Genomic DNA, 18,844 nt, shown 5'->3' on the forward strand with positions numbered 1-18,844 from the left:
CCAAGGCACCTGCGACAGCTGGGTGAGACACCACAGCACCTAGAATGCGCCGCAACAGCCCCGCCTCCTGCCCTGCCCCCTCCGTGAGCGCGGAAGGCTGGGCACCGCCCCCACGCCCTACCCTGTGCAACCGGGAACTGTAGTTCTACAGCCCTGCAAGCCGCCGGCTGCAGCAGCTGAGACTACCGCTCCCAGAATGCGCAGCGAGGGCCTCCCGCCTTCCCTCCGCGTGGGCGGAGGGAGGTCCTGCCACCCAAAGAAGAGTGCGTTTTCTTCCCCAGCATCTCCTGCCTGCGGAGACAAAGCGAGGCGGGGAGCCCAGTGTGGTTGGAGTCACCCTGCAGACAGGTACGTCTCCACGAGATGCTGGTGGTGAGACTGGGTTTCTCGCTGACCAGCAAGCGGCTTGCACTTCCGGCAGCCGGCGCAGCGCAGCCTGGGGTTCCTGGAGCTCGGCTGGGTCAGGAGCGCGCTCCTCTGGCCGCACCGTCTCCTTTGGTCCCCGCTCCGCCGCCAAGTGCAGTGAGGCTGGCGTGGGGAGCCTCCGTGGTTACTCAGATCTTTACAGACAACTCGTTGAATCCCCACGCTGGGTGTCTGAAACAGTAAGTCCAGTTTAAAACAGAAGTACAGTACCTGGTACCTAGGGACCTGGAATTGCCTTTTGAAGGCCTCCTTTTTATCTCTCCCTCTGGACTGCGGTAAATCTTCCCTCTGGACCCGGCATCTAGAGCTGAAAGTGAAAGTATTAGTGGCTCTCAGTCGTGTCCTTTGCGACCCCACGGACTGTAGCCCGCCGTGCTCCTCTGTCCATGGAACTCTCCAGGCGAGAATACTGGAGTGGGTAGCCAGTGCCTTCTCCAGGAGAACCTTCCAAACGCAGGGCTGGAACCCGGATCTACCGCATTGCAGGCAGGTTCTTTACCGTCTGAGCCACCAAGGAAGCCTGCCAAAGCAGTCTTAATAGACAAAAAAGGTATTAGATCACGGACTGTAGAGGAAAAGTCTAAGAGACAGTACGAAGGGCCAGAATGTTTTTTTTTTTAAAGCACTCAAAACTGGAAACATAACTGACCTGTATGTAGAAATCCAAAAGATTGTGGTAACAAAATGAATTTTTTAAAAACCTGAGCCAACAGTCTTGCTAATAAACAAATTCATATCCTGTAAACAAAAGGATGTACTTAGTAAAAAGGACACGAATTTTACACATTACATTTCCAAGTCATAATAAAGTTAGAAATAAGTAGGGAATTTAATGATCAACTCCTCAAAAAATTTTCAGTTTTTTTAAAAAATAAATTTCTGAGTCTGGGTGCAAGTCCAAAACACAGAGTACCCATAAATATCTGTGCTTGCAGATATAGGCAGTGAAGGTGAAAGGAGAAAGTTCTCTGACTGGGAAGCTCCCTGAATGCCCAGGTCCTGTTGGTTGAAGCTCGAGTGCCTCCTTATGAGTGGGAGCAGCACAGAAGGGGGGCAGTGCTTGGAAATGGAGCTGATGCAGCAGCTGGTAGCAGAGGCCTCCCTCCTCCTCAGCCTGAACTTGCCTTCACAGTCCTCTCCATCACAGAGCCATGCTGCCACCACAAGTGGGCTGGTGTTGGCTGACAAGATCACAACCACCCTGCAATAGCACGTGGGGTGGAAACTGGCAGCAGCAGCTGCAGTAGGGGAAGTTAACAGCCAGGAAGAATATATGATCTACCCTGTGCAAGGACTTGTGATCCCAGAAGTTCTGGTGAGGACTCGGAGCCAGACTGCTTTGTCTCTCCTTTTCTCCACCGTTCTTCCTGTGACTGGTATGGAAATCCACAAACACATTAACGGTGCCCCTCTGTGGACTGTGTCAATACATGGAAGTACATAGATGAAGAATTTTTTTTTTTAATTTATTGATTTAGTTGGGGCATGTGGGATCTAGTTTCCTGACCAGGGATTGAACTCAGGGCCCCAACATTGGGAACTAGTTGTCTTAGCCACTGGACCTGGCATCCAGCTTGGAATGGGTGTGCATATTAAGTGGTTGTGTGTGCTAATTGGCTACCGTTGGATGATAAACCACACCAAAACCTAGCTAGCTCATGGTTGAACTCATGGTCAGCACAGTGAGCTTAGCTCAGCTGAGCCATTCTTTCATTTCACCTGGACACCAAGGTGAGTGTATGGTCTGCTGCTGGTTAACTAGGGTGCTCTACTTCTAGGGTTGAGCTGGGTGCCACCTGGGCACCTGGCTGTCATCCAGCAAGCTCATATGGGCTTGTTTTCATGGAGAGCAGGGATCCAGAGAAAAAGCAAAACATTCAAGATCTTTCCAGCTTAGGCCCAAAGCTGGCAGGGTCATACCTATTGCATATTTCTGGCCAAAGCACATGAGACTGAGAGGGTAACAGGCAGGAAGGCCAGGGTCTCCAAAGAGAGGAAATAGCCTGCAAGTGTCAGACTTTTATCTCTCTTAAGTGGCAGGAGGAAACAAACTAGTGCTATTTTTTCCTTCTCTATACAAATTTAAAAGGAGGTTTCTTTTAAAATTCTGCGTTGCCATGACACCTGGTTTCACCTGAAGTTAACTATTCTCAAACCTAGAGATAACCAATGCCTTTTTCTTATGGAAATGTTTATCTTAAGCTATGCTAATATACTATGCATTTACCCCAAACTCTGTCTTCCAGTCTGTTCCGCTTGACAAACCAGTATGTTATACTCAGATATTGTTCCTCTAATCTATGTAAATGAAATTGTTTGCATGGTGATCTGCCCTTCTTCAAGATTCAAGTTAATCATTTTATGGCCCAAGATAAAGCATTTGGTGCCAAGATTATCCCAAAATACATCTTATGGTTAAGGGGCCTGGTGCCATTCTGAGTTTTAAGACATTCTTTTCTTTCATTAACAGACTGCTAGTGACTATATTACATCCAGCTGAAGACTAGCAGGGGGGTACTCTTTCTGCCCCCCCCTTCTCATGCCTATGTCAGAAGCTTTCTCTATCTCCTTTATACTTTAATAAAACTTTATTACACAAAAGCTCTGAGCGGTCAAGCCTCGTCTCTGGCCTCGGATTGAATTCTCCTCCAGGGGCCAAGAATCGAGGCATTGTGATTCAACAACAACCTTTCAAGACCAGCCTCACAAAGTTTAAAGGACAGATTTCTGTCTCTCCATCTTTTGTTTCACTTTTTACAGAACCAGCTGTAAAATCACATTGCAAAGGGCATGGATATATGTAGAAAACACACAATCACTGTTTTTACAATCAGTATCATCATGCCTAAACAAACAAGTTTTATATATAGGTGCCAAGAGAAGTATTAATAAATTGTTGAAAAGCCCACAGAGCTATTAAACAGCTGGGATACACTCCGTGTCACATCCACCTGATTCCACAGCAATTATTGCCAGTAGACCACTCTTCTGCAACAACCCCAGAGTCCTGAGAAGGTGGCTGCTGCAACTGAGTGCAGATTCCTCTGATTCTTCCCATCTAGTACTATTTAATATCAAAATAATGCCCTAAGTACAATGCAGAAGAAATTGAATAATTTAAGGAAAGCTCTGAATTTAGGAAATCAAGCCCAAAGGTATTTTTCCTTTCTAATCGTAGAAGACATTTTAAAATATTAATACCTAAAATGCACTCCACATATTTGAAAATTCTTTTCATCACATTTTGCTATTTCTAGACTATGTAAATCACAAATGGACTATGATCTACCTGTCAGTTAAAGAATATATTTTTCAAATTAAGAGATCTTCAGAAAACGCATTCCATCAGCTACATTTCATGAAATCAGCTGAGTAATGGTAAGGGTTTTCTCCTTTCCTTTTTGCAAACCAATTTTCCAGGACAAAAAAAAAAAAAAAGATATGATCCAGTGAAGATTCACAGCTGACTTGTGGCAGTAACTATGCCAAAGCTTAAGAGGAGCCTAGCAGCCGTGGCTATACAAAAGGCCTAATTACAGATAAGCCCCGCAACCCCCATTCCACCTCCAACAAGGCTGCCCAAAGGCTTCCCCAGTCCCCACAACCAGAGATATTACAGTACTACCAGACAGGAGGGGGGTGGATGCAAAAATCTCTGTGCTCTCCCACCTCCCTAGACCCATCCATGCCGGGGTCACGATATAGAACCCTGCTTTGGGGAAGCTGTCTCCTAAGGTGTCTGGTTACATGGGCCAGGGCCCTCAGTCTTATGTGCCCTCTAACAAACCAAGGCCCAGAATCATGACTGCCCATCATGCCCTGCAATAGCGGGAGCCAACAGAAGAGTCACTTGAGGTCATCTGCCTCACCCCTATGCCCTACCAAGGCACCGGGCCCCTAAGTCACCCAACAAGCAAAGGATCTGGCCCCCAAGTCGGCAGCAGGCCCTTTACTCAAGCACTGGAATGTTCACTAAGGAGAGCAGGCCAGCAACTTAAGGAGCGACTCCAGGAAGCCACAGCCAGTGCAAGGTGGCGAACATAGCACATGTGAGAGGCCAGGGCCAGAGGAAGTGTTGGAGGAGTGTCTAATTTCCTCAGTTCAGTCTTGTCACAACAAAAACTTGAAGTGACGGACCAGTGTTACAGCTCCATGCTACACCTCAGTTTTATTTAGAAAACAAAGGAAAATACATCCGTGAGGCACGAGGGCATGCTGACCCAAAAGACGCGAAGAGGAGAGAGAGAGACCCCTGGCCCTCTGACTCCTCTTTTTATATGTTTTTCTCCTCCCCCTGGGCCTGCCCTATGTGAGCTGGGCTAGCCTCGAATGCTGTTTGTTCTACCTGAGGTTCTCACTCTGGTCCTCCGCCCTTCCTTTGTTCTGTTTTCATGGGCTTTTCCCTTCCCTGTCTTTTAGCCACCGCCATTCTATACTCCTTTTTCCTATTCTAACTACCTAACATTGCCCGCCTCAAGAGATGGGAGGCCAAATTCTTTGGGAATAGGGGCGTCAAGGTCTTTCTGGCTACTTCCTGCTGAACTGGGATGGTGAGGGGCATTGGGCCTCCCCCTCTTGCCAGTCTCAGGCCTCCGAGTCCTTATAGCGGTACCCATCTAAGGGTGAGTGATATTTCTGTGGTCGTCTATAGTTTTATATATCCTTGTTGAACTGACAGTGCATGTTGTAGCTTGTTGACCTGGGCAGAGACAAAACGGGTTAGACAATTGATAATACATGGAGCAATCATAAGCAGAATCAATGTGGTGATAACAAGGACTAGCAGGGGCATCAGCCGACTCCAAATTCCCATCACCAGGAAGATCCCCCAAAGCGAGATTGTAGGCACCCAGAGAATTCTCCAGCTCGTTCTTTGAGATCTTGTAGGGTCTGAATGTTTTTCACGAGGACTGTGAGACTTTCTTTAACTTAGCTGGAGGTATTTACCCAGAAACAACACTTACCATTCAGATGGCTCAAGTCCCTGCTTGTTCAGGGCTCAGAAGATCTATCTCCTGTCTGTTCTGGAGTACAACCCCTGCCAAGCTGTGTTGGCTGTTTAGAGCTGTCCTGAGAAATCTTATCCCCAGAAACTTAATTTGGGGGGTATTTGTTATAATGGCACTCATTTGTAGTTCTGAATAGGTATCTGAGATCTCCCAGGGGCTCACAGGTATATTGAGTGTCCTCTTCTGTTTTCTTCCATGGCTTGACTCAGTTCAATTCAGTCACTCAGTCGTGTCCGACTCTTTGAGACCCCGTGAATCGTAGCATGCCAGGCCTCCTTGTCCATCACCAATTCACAGAGTTCACTCAAACTCACGTCCATCAAGTCGGTGATATCATCCAGATGCCAACTCAACCTCTGTCATCCCCTTTTCCTCCTGCCCCCAATCCCTCTCAGCATCAGGATCTTTTCCAATGAGTCAACTCTTCGCTTGAGGTGGCCAAAGTATTGGAGTTTCAGCTTTAGCATCAGTCCTCCCAATGAACACCCAGGACTGATCTTCTTTAGGATGGACTGGTTGGATCTCCTTGCAGTCCAAGGGACTCTCAAGAGTCTTCTCCAACACCACAGTTCAAAAGCATCAAAAGTGCTCAGGTTTCTTCACAGTCCAACTCTCACATCCATACATGACCACTGGAAAAACCATAGCCTTGACTAGTTGGATCTTTGTTGGCAAAGTAATGTCTCTGCTTTTCAATATGCTATGTAGGTTGGTCATAACTTTCCTTCCAAGGAGTAAGCATCTTTTAATATCATGGCTGCAATCACCATCTGCAGTGATTTTGGAGCCCAGAAAAATACAGTCTGACATGCTTCCACTGTTTCCCAATCTATTTCCCATGAAGTGATAGGACCAGATGCCATGATCTTCGTTTTCTGAATGTTGAGCTTTAAGCCAACATTTTCATTCTCCACTTTCACTTTCATCAAGAGGCTTTTTAGTTCCTCTTCACTTTCTGCCATAAGGGTGGTGTCATCTGCATATCTGAGGTTATTGATATTTCTTCCGGCAATCTTGATTCCAGCTTGTGCTTCTTCCAGCCCAGCGTTTCTCATGATGTACTCTGCATAAAAGTTAAATAAGCAGGGTGACAATATACAGCCTTGACGTACTCCTTTTCTTATTTGGAACCAGTCTGTTGTTCCATATCCAGTTCTAACTGTAGCTTCCTGACCTGCATACAGGTTTCTCAAGAGGCAGGTCAGGTGGTCTGGTATTCCCATCTCTTTCAGAAGTTTCCACAGTTTATTGTGATCCACACAGTCAAAGGCTTTGGCATAGTCAATAAAGCAGAAATAGATGTTTTTCTGGAACTCTCTTCCTTTTTTCCATGATCCAGCAGATGTTGGCAATTTGATCTCTGGTTCCTCTGCCTTTTCTAAAACCAGCTTGAACATCAGGAAGTTCACAGTTCACATATTGCTGAAGCCTGGCCTGGAGAATTTTGAGCATTACTTTACTAGCGTGTGAGATGAGTGCCATTGTGCGGTAGTTTGAGCATTCTTTAGCATTGCCTTTCTTTGGGATTGGAATGAAAACTGACCTTTTCCAGTCCTGTGGCCACTGCTGAGTTTTCCAAATTTGCTAGCGTATTGAGTGCAGCACTTTCACAGCATCATCTTTCAGGATTTGAAATAGCTCAACTGGAATTCCATCACCTCAACTAGCTTTGTTCATAGTGATGCTTTCTAAGGCCCACTTGACTTCACATTCCAGGATGTCTGGCTCTAGGTGAGTGATCACACTGTTGTGATTATCTGTGTCATGAAGATCTTCTCTGTACAGTTCTTCTGTGTATTCTTACCACTTCTTCTTAATATCTTCCGCTTCTGTTAGGTCCATACCATTTTTGTCCTTATCGAGCCCATCTTTGCATGAAATGTTCCCTTGGTATCCTTAATTTTCTTGAAGAGATCTCTAGTCTTTCCCATTCTCTTGTTTTCCTCTATTTCTTTGCACTGATCGCTGAGGAAGGCTTTCTTATCTCTCCTTGCTATTCTTTGGAACTCTGCAATCAGGTGTTTATATCTTTCCTTTTCTCCTTTGCTTTTCACTTCTCTTCTTTTCACAGCTATTTTTAAGGCCTCCCCAGATAGCCATTTTGCTTTTTTGCATTTCTTTTCCACAGGATGGTTTTGATCCCTGTCTCCTGTACAGTGTCACGAACCTCTGTCCATAGTTCATCAGGCACTCTGTCCATCAGATCTAGTCCCTTAAATCTATTTCTCACCTCCACTGTATAATCATAAGGGATTTGATTTAGGTCATACCTGATTGGTTTAGTGGTTTTCCCACGTCCAAGGTAAGAGAAACCCAAGTAAGATGGTAGGTGTTGCGAGAGGGCATCAGAGGGCAGACACACTGAAACCATAATCACAAAAAACTAGTCATGGTTGATATAATTCAGTCAGTGCAGAACACTTCTATCACAAGGATCCCTCAAGTTGCCTTTTACAGTCGTATCTCCTTTCTGCCCACCCCACCTCTCATTTAATACCAGGCAATTACTGATTTGTTCTACATGTCTATAATCTTTGCATTTCAAGAATATTACATACGGTTCCCAGAGAAGGTGATGGCACCCCACTCCAAAACTCTTGCCTGGAAAATCCGGTGGACAGAGGAGCCTGGTAGGCTGCAGTCCATGGGGTCTCAAAGAGTTGGACACAACTGAGCAACTTCCCTTTCACTTTTCACTTTCATGCATTGGAGAAGGAAATGGCAACCCACTCCAGTGTTCTTGCCTGGAGAATCCCAGGCGCGGGGGAGCCTGGTGGGCTGCCGTCTATGGGATCGCACAGAGTCGGACATGACTGAAGCGACTTAGCAGCAGCAGCACATACAGTTCCGGCAGGGAGCACGGTGAGAAGCGGATGGCTGCCTTCAACCCAGGGGCCCTCCAGGTCTCTGACCTCCGGTGGGCAGGTGAACTGGGGGGCCCTGGATGGCACCTCCTGTGGGTGGGCGAACTGGGGGCCCCTGGGCTGGACCGGGGCCCCCGGTTGGTAGGTGAACTGGGGGTGCACTCAGTCAGACAGCTTGGGCTGTGTCTTGCGGGGCCTCAGAGCTCTCACCACCATCACCCATTGGAAGCCACAGCAAACCTCACCCTCACCCTCACCTCTGCAGCCTAACGGCGGCGGCCACTCAGAGCCCAGATCTCACTGACCAACGACCAGTTTCTTGGCCCAAGGCTGCAGGGCTTAGGCCAAGCCTCCGCCAGGCCCTCGCGGGTGGGCATGGACGCCTTGGACCCGCGCGGATCCGGTACCTGAGGTGACCAGTCCTGTGTGGAGACTGACGAAGACCTTAATGGCACTGAAGGTGAGTGGAGCCACGGTGGGCAAAGGATAGAAATTAGCGGTTTGGCAGTTGGTGGTGGTCCTACCAAGACCTTGTCATCGAAAGATATTAACAGAAATAGTGGAATAACTTACCACATGCAGCCAATTGGGTAGACTGTCCAGTTATAGAAAGCCCATATCTATAATATGAAAAAGCTGCTCTCAACTTTTCACTCAACCTTGCAAAAGGAAACGCACTGTATCTAGGCCTTCTAGATATGAAGAGGTTGCTGAAGTATGATAAAGTCAAATTAGAAAATCATATATCTTATAAATGCCCATTTGTTTTTTTTTTTAAGCCACAGAAAAGACATATCTTCTGGAAATAATTTTTCTAAATGGAGTTGTTTGGCCATTGTAAAATAGTAAAGAAGTTATAGATTAAAAGTCACACAAACTTGATGCAACAAAGATTGTCCTGGATACATCAACCAAGGCAGAGACCCTAAAGGAAAAGAATGACAGATTTAATTACATTAAAATAGAAGCACACACAGCATTTTCTGTCTCACCTACAGATAAAGTGATAAGCATGTGAATATCCAGGCTTCCCAGGCGGCACTAGTGGTAAAGAATCTTCCTGCCAATGCAGGAGACATAAGAGAGGCGGGTTCTATCCCTGGCTCAGGAACATCCCCTAGAGAAGGAAGTGGCTACTCACTCCAATAGTCTTGCCTGGGCAATCCCATGGACAGAGCCTGGCAGGCTACAGTCCATGCGGTTGCAAAGAGTCAGACGTGACTTAGTGACTAAACAACACCAACAAATGTGAATATCCACACGAAAAGGCAGTAGTAAAATCACAAGCATATGGGCTGGAAAAAAACCCACCAAAGTGCCTCTAAGTGTGGAGGGAGCAGGACAAGGAGTGAAGGCTCTTAGGGAAACACACAGAAGGAATACCAACGGAACATTTTATTCTCCTCCCACCCCTCCCATAAAAAAATCTGACGCAAACATGACAAAACATTCAATTTGATGAAGTCAGGTGGTGATGAAGTCAGAATGGATGTTAGTTTTCTCTGAATTGCTATAGATTTTGAAATTTCTTTTTAAACACTTGGGGATAAAAGGCAATAATTAGAGAAGAATGTAAGCCTTACCACATTTAATACAGGTAAGTGTGTCCGTGCCTAGGAAGGGAATCAGAGGTTAATTAAGATGTTAGCAGCCGCTACCTCTAGGTGGAAGGATACTGAGCTATTTTACTTCTTTTGTATTTGTGTCTCTGCATTTTGTAAAGTTCTTTTGTAAAGCTAACACTTTAATATTTTAATCGAAAACAAGCAAGCAAACAAATAAAACCACATCCTGTTGACATACAGAGAAGCTCGAGTCAGACAGGACTTCATAGGTGAGTTCTACCTTAGAGGCCAGGAGAGTTTATGCAGGAAACCCTGACATCTAATAAACTGAAGCAAGGGATTCCACTAGATATTACACAAATTTCCTTAAGCCTTTAGGCCAAGTTACCTCATCCAACCAAAAAAAAAAAAAAAAAATTAAATTAAGAGTGGAATCTATAGAAAGGACCTTCAAATGTAAAATGAAGAAATAATGACTCCTAGCTAGGAGGAGGTTTTCCAATAATTTTTACCCATATCTCACCCATCAGTGGGTTTCTGGCTTCTTACCAAGTCATCTATTTATAGCACAGTAAGCAGCTCTACTGGGAGAAGGAAATGGCACCCACGCCAGCACTCTTGCCTGGAAAATCCCATGGATGGGGGAGCCTGGTAGGCTGCAGTCCATGGGGTCGCTAAGAGTCAGACTCGACTGAGCAACTCCACTTTCACTTTTCACTTTCATGCATTGGAGAAGGAAATGGCAACCCGCTCCAGTATTCTTGCCTGGATAATCCCAGGGATGGGGGAGCCTGGTGGGCTGCCATCTATGGGGTCGCACAGAGTCGGACACGACTGAAGCGACTTAGCAGCAGCAGCAAGCAACTCTACTAGAGGCAATATTTCAGCAAGAGTCAAGCGAAAAGAAAATATAGATATCTGGCAACTGACCAAGTCTGTCATCGGGAATAAGGGCTAATTAAACCCATATTATTTACTGTTCTAATTAGACCACTGTTCAGTTCCATTTTCTATGCCAAATATCACCAAACAGAACCGTTTCCTGTCTATAACATAAAATAAAGTTTTAATTCATAAAAAATACAATAAGCAGTTTAATATATTCATCTGGGCTTTTAGGTTGGTGAGTTCAAATCATTTTAGGTAAATGGTTAAAATTGACTTTTCATTTTGTCACGATATACTGATATGTTGAATGTGAAAAACATCATCATATATTTTTTTAAATGAAAGTTGAGAGTTCATTGCAATATTGTTTGAATTCCCACTCTTCCATCTATTCCACCTAGTTTATAGTTAGAGTCAGGTTCCTTTCCATAACTTCTCCACCTTTACTTACCAAAGATAAGTATTTTGATTCTAAAATAACTAAAATAGGCAACTTGTATAGGCAGGTTTTTTATTTCTCTGATTGAATCAGTAAGATTTTTTTCCCCCTAAGAAAACAGAGAGAAAATGACATCTCAAGAGGGGTCCTCAAGTTTTTCTCCTCTCCATGGCCATGAAGATGGTTAGATTTTGCTTTGAAATGGCACTGATGTTTCCCACCAGCCAATCTTCCTGCCATCTCATCAATCTTCTTTTTCCAAAGAGTAGCAATGATATTCCCAGTTTCCACCTGCTTTTCATCTCCTCCATGTGATGCCAACAGTATGATGATAATAACACAAACATTTAGAGAAACAGAACCTCTCTTGAACCTGAACAAACTGTCACAGAGTCTTTTCTGAACATTTATATTTGTGTGTTTTCTTCCTCATAATGACAGAGAACCTGCTTCCCTGCAACTTTTAGCCTTCTAGAGCAGTGGACGGTGAGTCTCCATCCTCTGCTACAGAAGAACTCTTCTTGAGATTTCTCAAACTAGCTGGTACCTTCAAGAATGCAGACAGGGTCAAATGCTGAAAAGTGTTATGCAGGCTAAAGTGTTGAGAGTCAGCTATGCCTAGCACTGAGGAAGTCACTGGTATATTTGTGAACAGTTTCATTGTCATGATGAAACAAACAAAAATGAGGGCAGGCAGTCTGGGGGCCAGGAGGCAACTAAAGGAGAAGGGAGTGTAGTGCAGCCTGGACAGCGGGGTTTTCTGTTTGTTTTTGTAATCCAAGTGACTGACTTAAGCTTTGCTTGCCAAGGCACGCATTTCGAAGATGTCTGTCTTCAATAAACACACTGCCAGCTACACAACTAGATAAAAAAGCTGCGCTCCACCTCCCCCTGCTCCATCCCGGAATGAGGCACCTTATTGCAAGCAAGTAATTTCTTGTGTTAATTATTTTTTTTTAAATGGAGTTTTATTTGGTGAAACTGTTGAAAAGTCCTGGACTTGGGGACAAATTCAAAAGTCAAAGTGAAAGAAACAAATCTAATATGGAGTTAGATTTTATTGTTGTACAGTAGCTCAGTCCTGTCTGACTCTTTGCAACCCTGTGGACTGCAGCACGCCAGGCTTCCCTGTCCATCACCAACTCCCAGAGCTCACTCAAACTCATGTCCATCGAATCAGTGATGCCATCCAACCATCTCATCCTCTGTCGTCCCCTTCTCCTCCTGCCCTCAATCTTTCCTAGCATCAGGGTCTTTTCTAATGAGTCAGCTTTTTCACATCATGTGGCCATTATTGGTGCTTCAGCTTCAGCATCAGACCTTCCAGTGAACACTCAGGATTGATTTCTGTGACGGTTTCGCACTGAATAATCTCACACACAGGATAATGAGAGACAGTGCAGGGAGAGTCGCAGAAGAGCAGCTCCCTGAGAAAACGCTGTGTGTGTGTGTGTTACTCAGTCGTGCTGGACTCTTTGTGACCCTACGGACTGTAGCCTGCCAGGCTCCTTTCTCCATGGGATTCTCCAGGCAAGAATACTGGAGTGGGCTGCCATTCCCTTCTGCAGGGGATCTTCTTGACCCAGGGTTCGAACCCAGGTCTCCCTCATTGCAGGCAGATTCTTTACCACCTGAGCCAGCAGGGAAGCCCAAAATCCATGAAAGATACTCAGTCGTGTCTGACTCTTTGCAACCCCATGGCTGTACAGTCCATGGAATTCTCCAGGCCAGAAAACTGGAGTGGGTAGCCCTTCCCTTCTCCAGGGGATCTTCCCAACCCAGGGATCAAACCCAGGTCTCCTGCATTGCAGGTGGATTCTTTACCTGCTGAACCACAAATGCTGAGTGCATATTTATTGGTAACTTATAATCTTTAACTAAGAGCAGTAAAGCAAGACAGAGATCAAAACTCTGGGATTAAGGGTCCTCCTGGAAGTCTGGAGGTAATCACATGAGAGTTGTTAAGAAAGGTCTTTGAGGATAAGAGAGTTTGTTCTGCGTGCAGAACAGTATCTAGCTAATGCTGACATGTCAGCCAGAACTTCTAACTTAAGGGCAGAGGGAAGAGCAAGCAAGGAAGAGAGAATGAGTAAGATTAAATTCCAGGAGACATTCCTGAGAAAGCAGCAAAACTGGGTTCCCCCAGATTTCCTTTAAGATTGACTGGTTTGATCTCCTTGCAGTCCAAGGGTCTCTGAAGAGTCTTCTCCAACACCACAGTTCAAAAGCATCAATTCTTTGGCACTCAGCCTTCTTTATGGTCAAATTCTCACATCCATACATGACTATGGGAAAAAACATAGCTTTGACTACACTGACCTTTGTTGGCAAAGCAATGTCTCTGCTTTTTAATATGCTGTCTAGGTTTGTCATAGCTTGTTTTCCAAGGAGTTAGATTCATTCTTCCCTATTACATGAACATGGACAAGTTTCTTACTCTAAGTTACTTTCTTGATGTGTGTGTGTGCTAAGTCACAGGCAAGAAAACTGGAGTGGGTTGCTATTTCCTTCTCCAGGGGATATTCCTGACCCGGATCAAACCTGGGTCTCTTATGTCTCCTGCATTGGCAGGCAGGTTCTCTACCACTAGCACCACCTGGGAAGCCCACTTTCCTGATAACTACTTCTTTTTCTTTTTTTTTTTTGGCTGTACCTCATGGCATGTGGGATCTAGTTCCCTGACCAGGGATCAAACCTGCACCCCTTACACTGAAAGTGTAGTCTTAACCACTGGACCACTAGGGAAGTTCCCTCTAGATAGTTACTTTAAAATGGTGGTGGCATGCGGAGAATGTATAGATAAAAATTAAGAAAATGTGACAAAATGTTAGCAATTGGTGGAAATCTAGGTTATAAGCATACAGTACTTACATGCTTTGTATTGTTCTATCAATATTTCTGTAGGTTTGACTTTTTTCAAAAGAGAAAAATAACACTGGAATAGTAATGGTAAAGAATGGTAAATAGTGGTGAAATAAAGCTAGGGGTCAAGGATCCGCCTGCCAGTGCAGGAGACTTCAGAGACACAGGTTCAATCCCTGGGTTGGGAAGATCCCCTGGAGGAGGGCATGGCCACCCACTCCAGTATTCTTGCCTGGAGAGTCCCATGGACAGAGGGGCCTTGTGGGCTACAGTCCATAGGGTCGCAAAGAGTCACAGGCAACTGAAGTGACTTAGCACACACATGAGGGAGGGGCATGGTTGATTATTGCAAAGGTCTTGGTGTAGGAGTCCTTTGTTCCCACAGCTGTACAGGTAGATCAGGTCACAGTATTCCTATACACCTCCAACAGGACAAATGTTATTCTCTGCTCTGCAACTTTTTATCTCTATACAAAAGGAAAAGTGTTATACCCTTAAAGGTCAGAGCCTTCCGGCTCTGCGAATGGGCTATCCTGTGTATTTCAGGCTATGGCAGCATTCTTAATGCACGCAATAGAACACAAAGACTCAACTAAAAGAAACAGATTTAATATGGAGTGAGATTTATTCTTCCCTATTACATGGACACGGACAAGCTTCTTACTGTCTCTAAGTTTCTTGCTTGATAGTTAAAAGTAAAAAAGAAGAAGAAGCTATGCCTGGCACCTTCCCTAATTATTTTGTGAACACTAGTCGTGGTAACAGATATAAAGTGCTTTGCAAACAGCAGAGCCCTTCCTGGGCACAAAGGGTCACCCATGTGATTATTTGGGCATCACCAAGTGGTCCTAGATCACCTGGCCAAGCCTCTTGCCTTCGGCTGTCTCAACTCCAGCCAATCTCTGCTGCCACAGCCACCTTAACATGCATATGCATGGGCAGCTTCCTGGCTTCTCCTCTGCCCAGAGCATCACTGCAGACACACAGACCTGCTCCTGAGAACTGGAGGGCAGAGCAACTCACACAGCAGACTCCTGCCTGCCTGCTTCTCAGCGCCCTGTCTACCCCCTCCTGATCCCTGGCGGCCAGCCAGCTCCCAAGAAACCACCAAAGGCATCCCAGCATTCTAGAAGCATCTGGAGAAACACCAACCAGCACAACTTCTTTCAGGAGTCCCTGCTGCTCAGGGGAGCCATCCTGCCCATCCACCAAGCACTGAAGGCAGGTGTGTGAGGAGGGAAAGCCTGGGTCCCCCTTGCTTGCATCTCACCAGAGGACCAAGTCCCTATCCTGCTGGGTTCTCCTTCAGAATAAGCTCAGAAACTCCTTTTTCCAGGTCCTTATCCATCAAGAGAGGCAACCTCAGCCATGTGCCAATAGGGTGGTATCTCTATCTGCTTCTGATCGGCATCCAAAATCTTACACCCCAAACCTGCCTTTATTGCTAGCCAAACCCACAGACGTGCTCTATCTGTTTTTTCTTCTCTTTACTCCATCAGCAATATCAAGAGAGAACAGATGATACATCTGTTGTAAATATGAAGTTTCTGTTGGAATACAGACTGGTTAGAAATGGAGGAGTGTTACTCGAATTTGTTAAACATTTACAAAGGTATATTAAAACCTCCGTAAATATAGAGAAAATGGAGAAAATTCTCCGTGGAGTAAGACAGTCTGAATTAGAAAAAAAAAGGAATTATTTCCGCTTACCTTGAAGTGCTTCCTTGAACAAAATAGCCATAGCACAATACTCTATCTGCTCCTGAAAAGTTGTATTAGGCTGCGTGTGTCCTTTTGAATTAAACACCGGAAGCTCAGCTCAGGTGCTCCGTGCTGCCCTAGATGGGTGGATGGGAGGTGGGAGGGAGGAAGGTCCAAGGGGGAGGGGATATATGTATACTTAGAACTAATTCACTTCCTTGTACACCAGAAACTGTTACTGAGTCCAGGCTAACTCAGTTCACCACAGGACAGGCTGATGAATCTGAGAGAGGAAGCATTGAGGCAAGGAACAGATTTTAGTTGGGGAGCCAGCTGATGAAGAAGATGCCAGGCTAGTGCCTCAAAATAACTTTCCTGTCAGGGCCTGGTTGCCAGGTTCTTTCATACCTCAGAGATGGGGGGTGGGGGAAGGTGAGGAAACCAAGTAAACAGACTATTCAATCCTTGCAAATGTCCCCTGGAATGGGAAGCCTCAGGCAGGGGGATGTGCTTCACTTGCTTGCAGTCCTTCATAGGTGGGAGGGCAGCTCAGGTTATCTCCCTGAGGCAGGCCATTATGTAGGGTTAATAACAAAAAAGGGGTAAAGTCACAGAAACAGATGCAACATAAATTCAAAATTAACCCTTCCTGGTTACAAAACTAACACAACATTGTAAAGCAATTATATCCCAATAGATATATAATATATAACATTACAGAAAAAAATTTGCATTAGAATTAGTGTATTCATTTTCACTGGGAATAAATATTGCTACATGTTGGAAAGTTTTCTCCTTAGTAGTAGTTCAGTCGCTCAGTAGTGTCCGACTCTTTGCGACCCCATGAATCGCAGCACGCCAGGCCTCTCTGTCCATTCCCAACTCCCAGAGTTCACTCAAACTCATGTCCATCGAGTCAGTGATGCCATCCAGCCATCTCATCCTCTGTCGTCCCCTTCTTCTCCTGCCCCCAATCCCTCCCAGCATCAAAGTCTTTTCCAATGAGTCAACTCTTTGCATGAGGTGGCCAAAGTACTGGCCTTCAGCATCATTCCTTCCTAAGAAATCCCAGGGCTGATCTCCTTCAGAATGGACTGGTTGGATCTCCTTGTAGTCCAAGGGACTCTCAAGAGTCTTCTCCAACACCACAGTTTAAAAGCTTCAATTCTTTGGTGCTCAGGTTTCTTCACAGTCCAACTCTCACATCCATACATGACTACTGGAAAAACCATAGCCTTGACTAGATGGACCTTTGTTGGCAAAGTAATATCTTTGCTTTTCAATATGCTATCTGCTGCTGCTGCTGCTAAATCACTTCAGTCATGTCCGACTCTATGCGACCCCATAGACAGCAGCCCATTAGGCTCCACCGTGCCTGGGATTCTCCAGGCAAGAACATGGGTGGGTTGCCATTTCCTTCTCCAATGCATGAAAGTGAAAAGTGAAAGTGAAGTCGCTCAGTTGCGACCCCATGGACTGCAGCTCACCATGCTCCTCTGTTCATGGGTGCCGCGGCCAGCACAAGCAAGAGTTGCACCTGCACAGGGAGAGAACGGAGCGTCCCCACTAAGAAAAATAAGAGATAGAGACAAAAGATGGGGTTGAGAGGATCAGACCACAAATGGCTGATGCCTTTCTTTATTAGGCTACAATATTTATAGGATAAAATACGTGACTGAAGACATGCACAGGATTATTTTTTAACCTCAGGATACAATCACCAGACCCTTACCATTGTGTACAGAGCACTATAAGATTATCTATCTTACATGTTGCAGAAACAAGACATCTTGGGGCTTTAAGGGCTATAAAAATTCTTGAGGGTGGCGGGACAGGGAGCTTAGGGACATGCCTAAGGCTCTGCATACCTGCTGAGCAGCTCCCAAGACTTAACCCTTTCACGGTCAGTCCCCCGCAGCTCCCCTCTCTTTATTATTTTTTTAAAAGTTCCATAAGATGTCGGTGTTGCAACATGTTTTTATGTATCAGAATTTTTACATGTAAAAATTCTTTAACAATACTACGAATAAAACAAGGAGCCAAACAAATCACGATAAGTACAACAGTCAAAACCACGCCCACAGCAATTATGCTTTGCCACAGTGAATGCAGGCCAGGGAAGTTAGAAAATAAATTTTGTAAAAAATTGTTGACAGTATCAGCTATATTTAAAGTAGCCTTAGGAGAATTTTCAATATTAAGGATTTCATTATGTAATTGCAATAGATCTAGAGAAACATTAGTATTAAACCAAATTCCTTGTAGATGTTTCTTCACCTTATCCCACGGAAAGTCAGATGCATTATAGGCCTTTTTAGTAACACAAATCCATTTATAATTAGCATGACATTGAATTTTCATACGAAAGTTAATGCTCTGAACTTGTCCCCCTAGAACTCTAACCACATCATATAAAGCTGATAATCTATCTTCTATTTTTTTATCTATATCTTCTTGTGTTCCCATTACTTTAGTAACGTTATATGACAAGGAATCTACAGTATGAGCAGCTTGAATGGATTGTGCTAGAGATACAGAAGCGGTAACAGCAGTTGCTATAAGGGTGATTAAAGATACTATACCCAGAACAATCAGGCTTACACTTCTTTTAGGGCGGCTAAGAGCCGTGTTAATGCGTTGTAGCAATTCTAAAGCAGTCTCGTCATACCAAGCTTCAGTTATTTTAACTGGTAACATTACAAAAGCAGGTTGTTTTACTATTATAACTTGTTCTCCTTTTTTAACACCTCTTATGCAATTGGTAAGTATGCAATTAGAACAATTTAAATGATAAATATTCAATGACCATGTTATTTCTATATGGCCTTGTATCAACATGAATGGGTAAGGGACACAAGCTCGGGGATATAAATACCCCGTAACTCCTACATTACCATATTTACTCCCACTGATATTGGGTTGCAAATATAGACTATTACCATGACCAAAGGCAGCCAAAAGTTTCCACAGTTCTGTTTGATATACATTAGCAGTGTTTACAGAGAGAATGGGTGGATGCTGTCCTCGATTCTCAGGAAAATCAGGTTTTCCCCCAGGTGCCCAATCCCACAAAAAGGTGGTATTTGCATT

General features: G+C 44.7%; 1 long non-coding RNA gene across 1 annotated transcript; it reads left to right on the forward strand.

Annotated features, from left to right (window-relative positions):
- The first annotated feature begins 212 nt into the window (after positions 1-212).
- On the forward strand, positions 213-12,084 carry LOC128048728 (uncharacterized). Its single transcript, XR_008199399.1, has 3 exons — positions 213-348; positions 8,565-8,759; positions 12,001-12,084. It is a non-coding gene; the product is annotated as an uncharacterized LOC128048728 (long non-coding RNA).
- The last annotated feature ends 6,760 nt before the right edge of the window (positions 12,085-18,844 follow it).

The sequence above is a fragment of the Budorcas taxicolor genome, chromosome 5 (genome assembly GCF_023091745.1).
Source record: "Budorcas taxicolor isolate Tak-1 chromosome 5, Takin1.1, whole genome shotgun sequence".
In the NCBI taxonomy this organism is placed as follows: Eukaryota; Metazoa; Chordata; class Mammalia; order Artiodactyla; family Bovidae; genus Budorcas; species Budorcas taxicolor.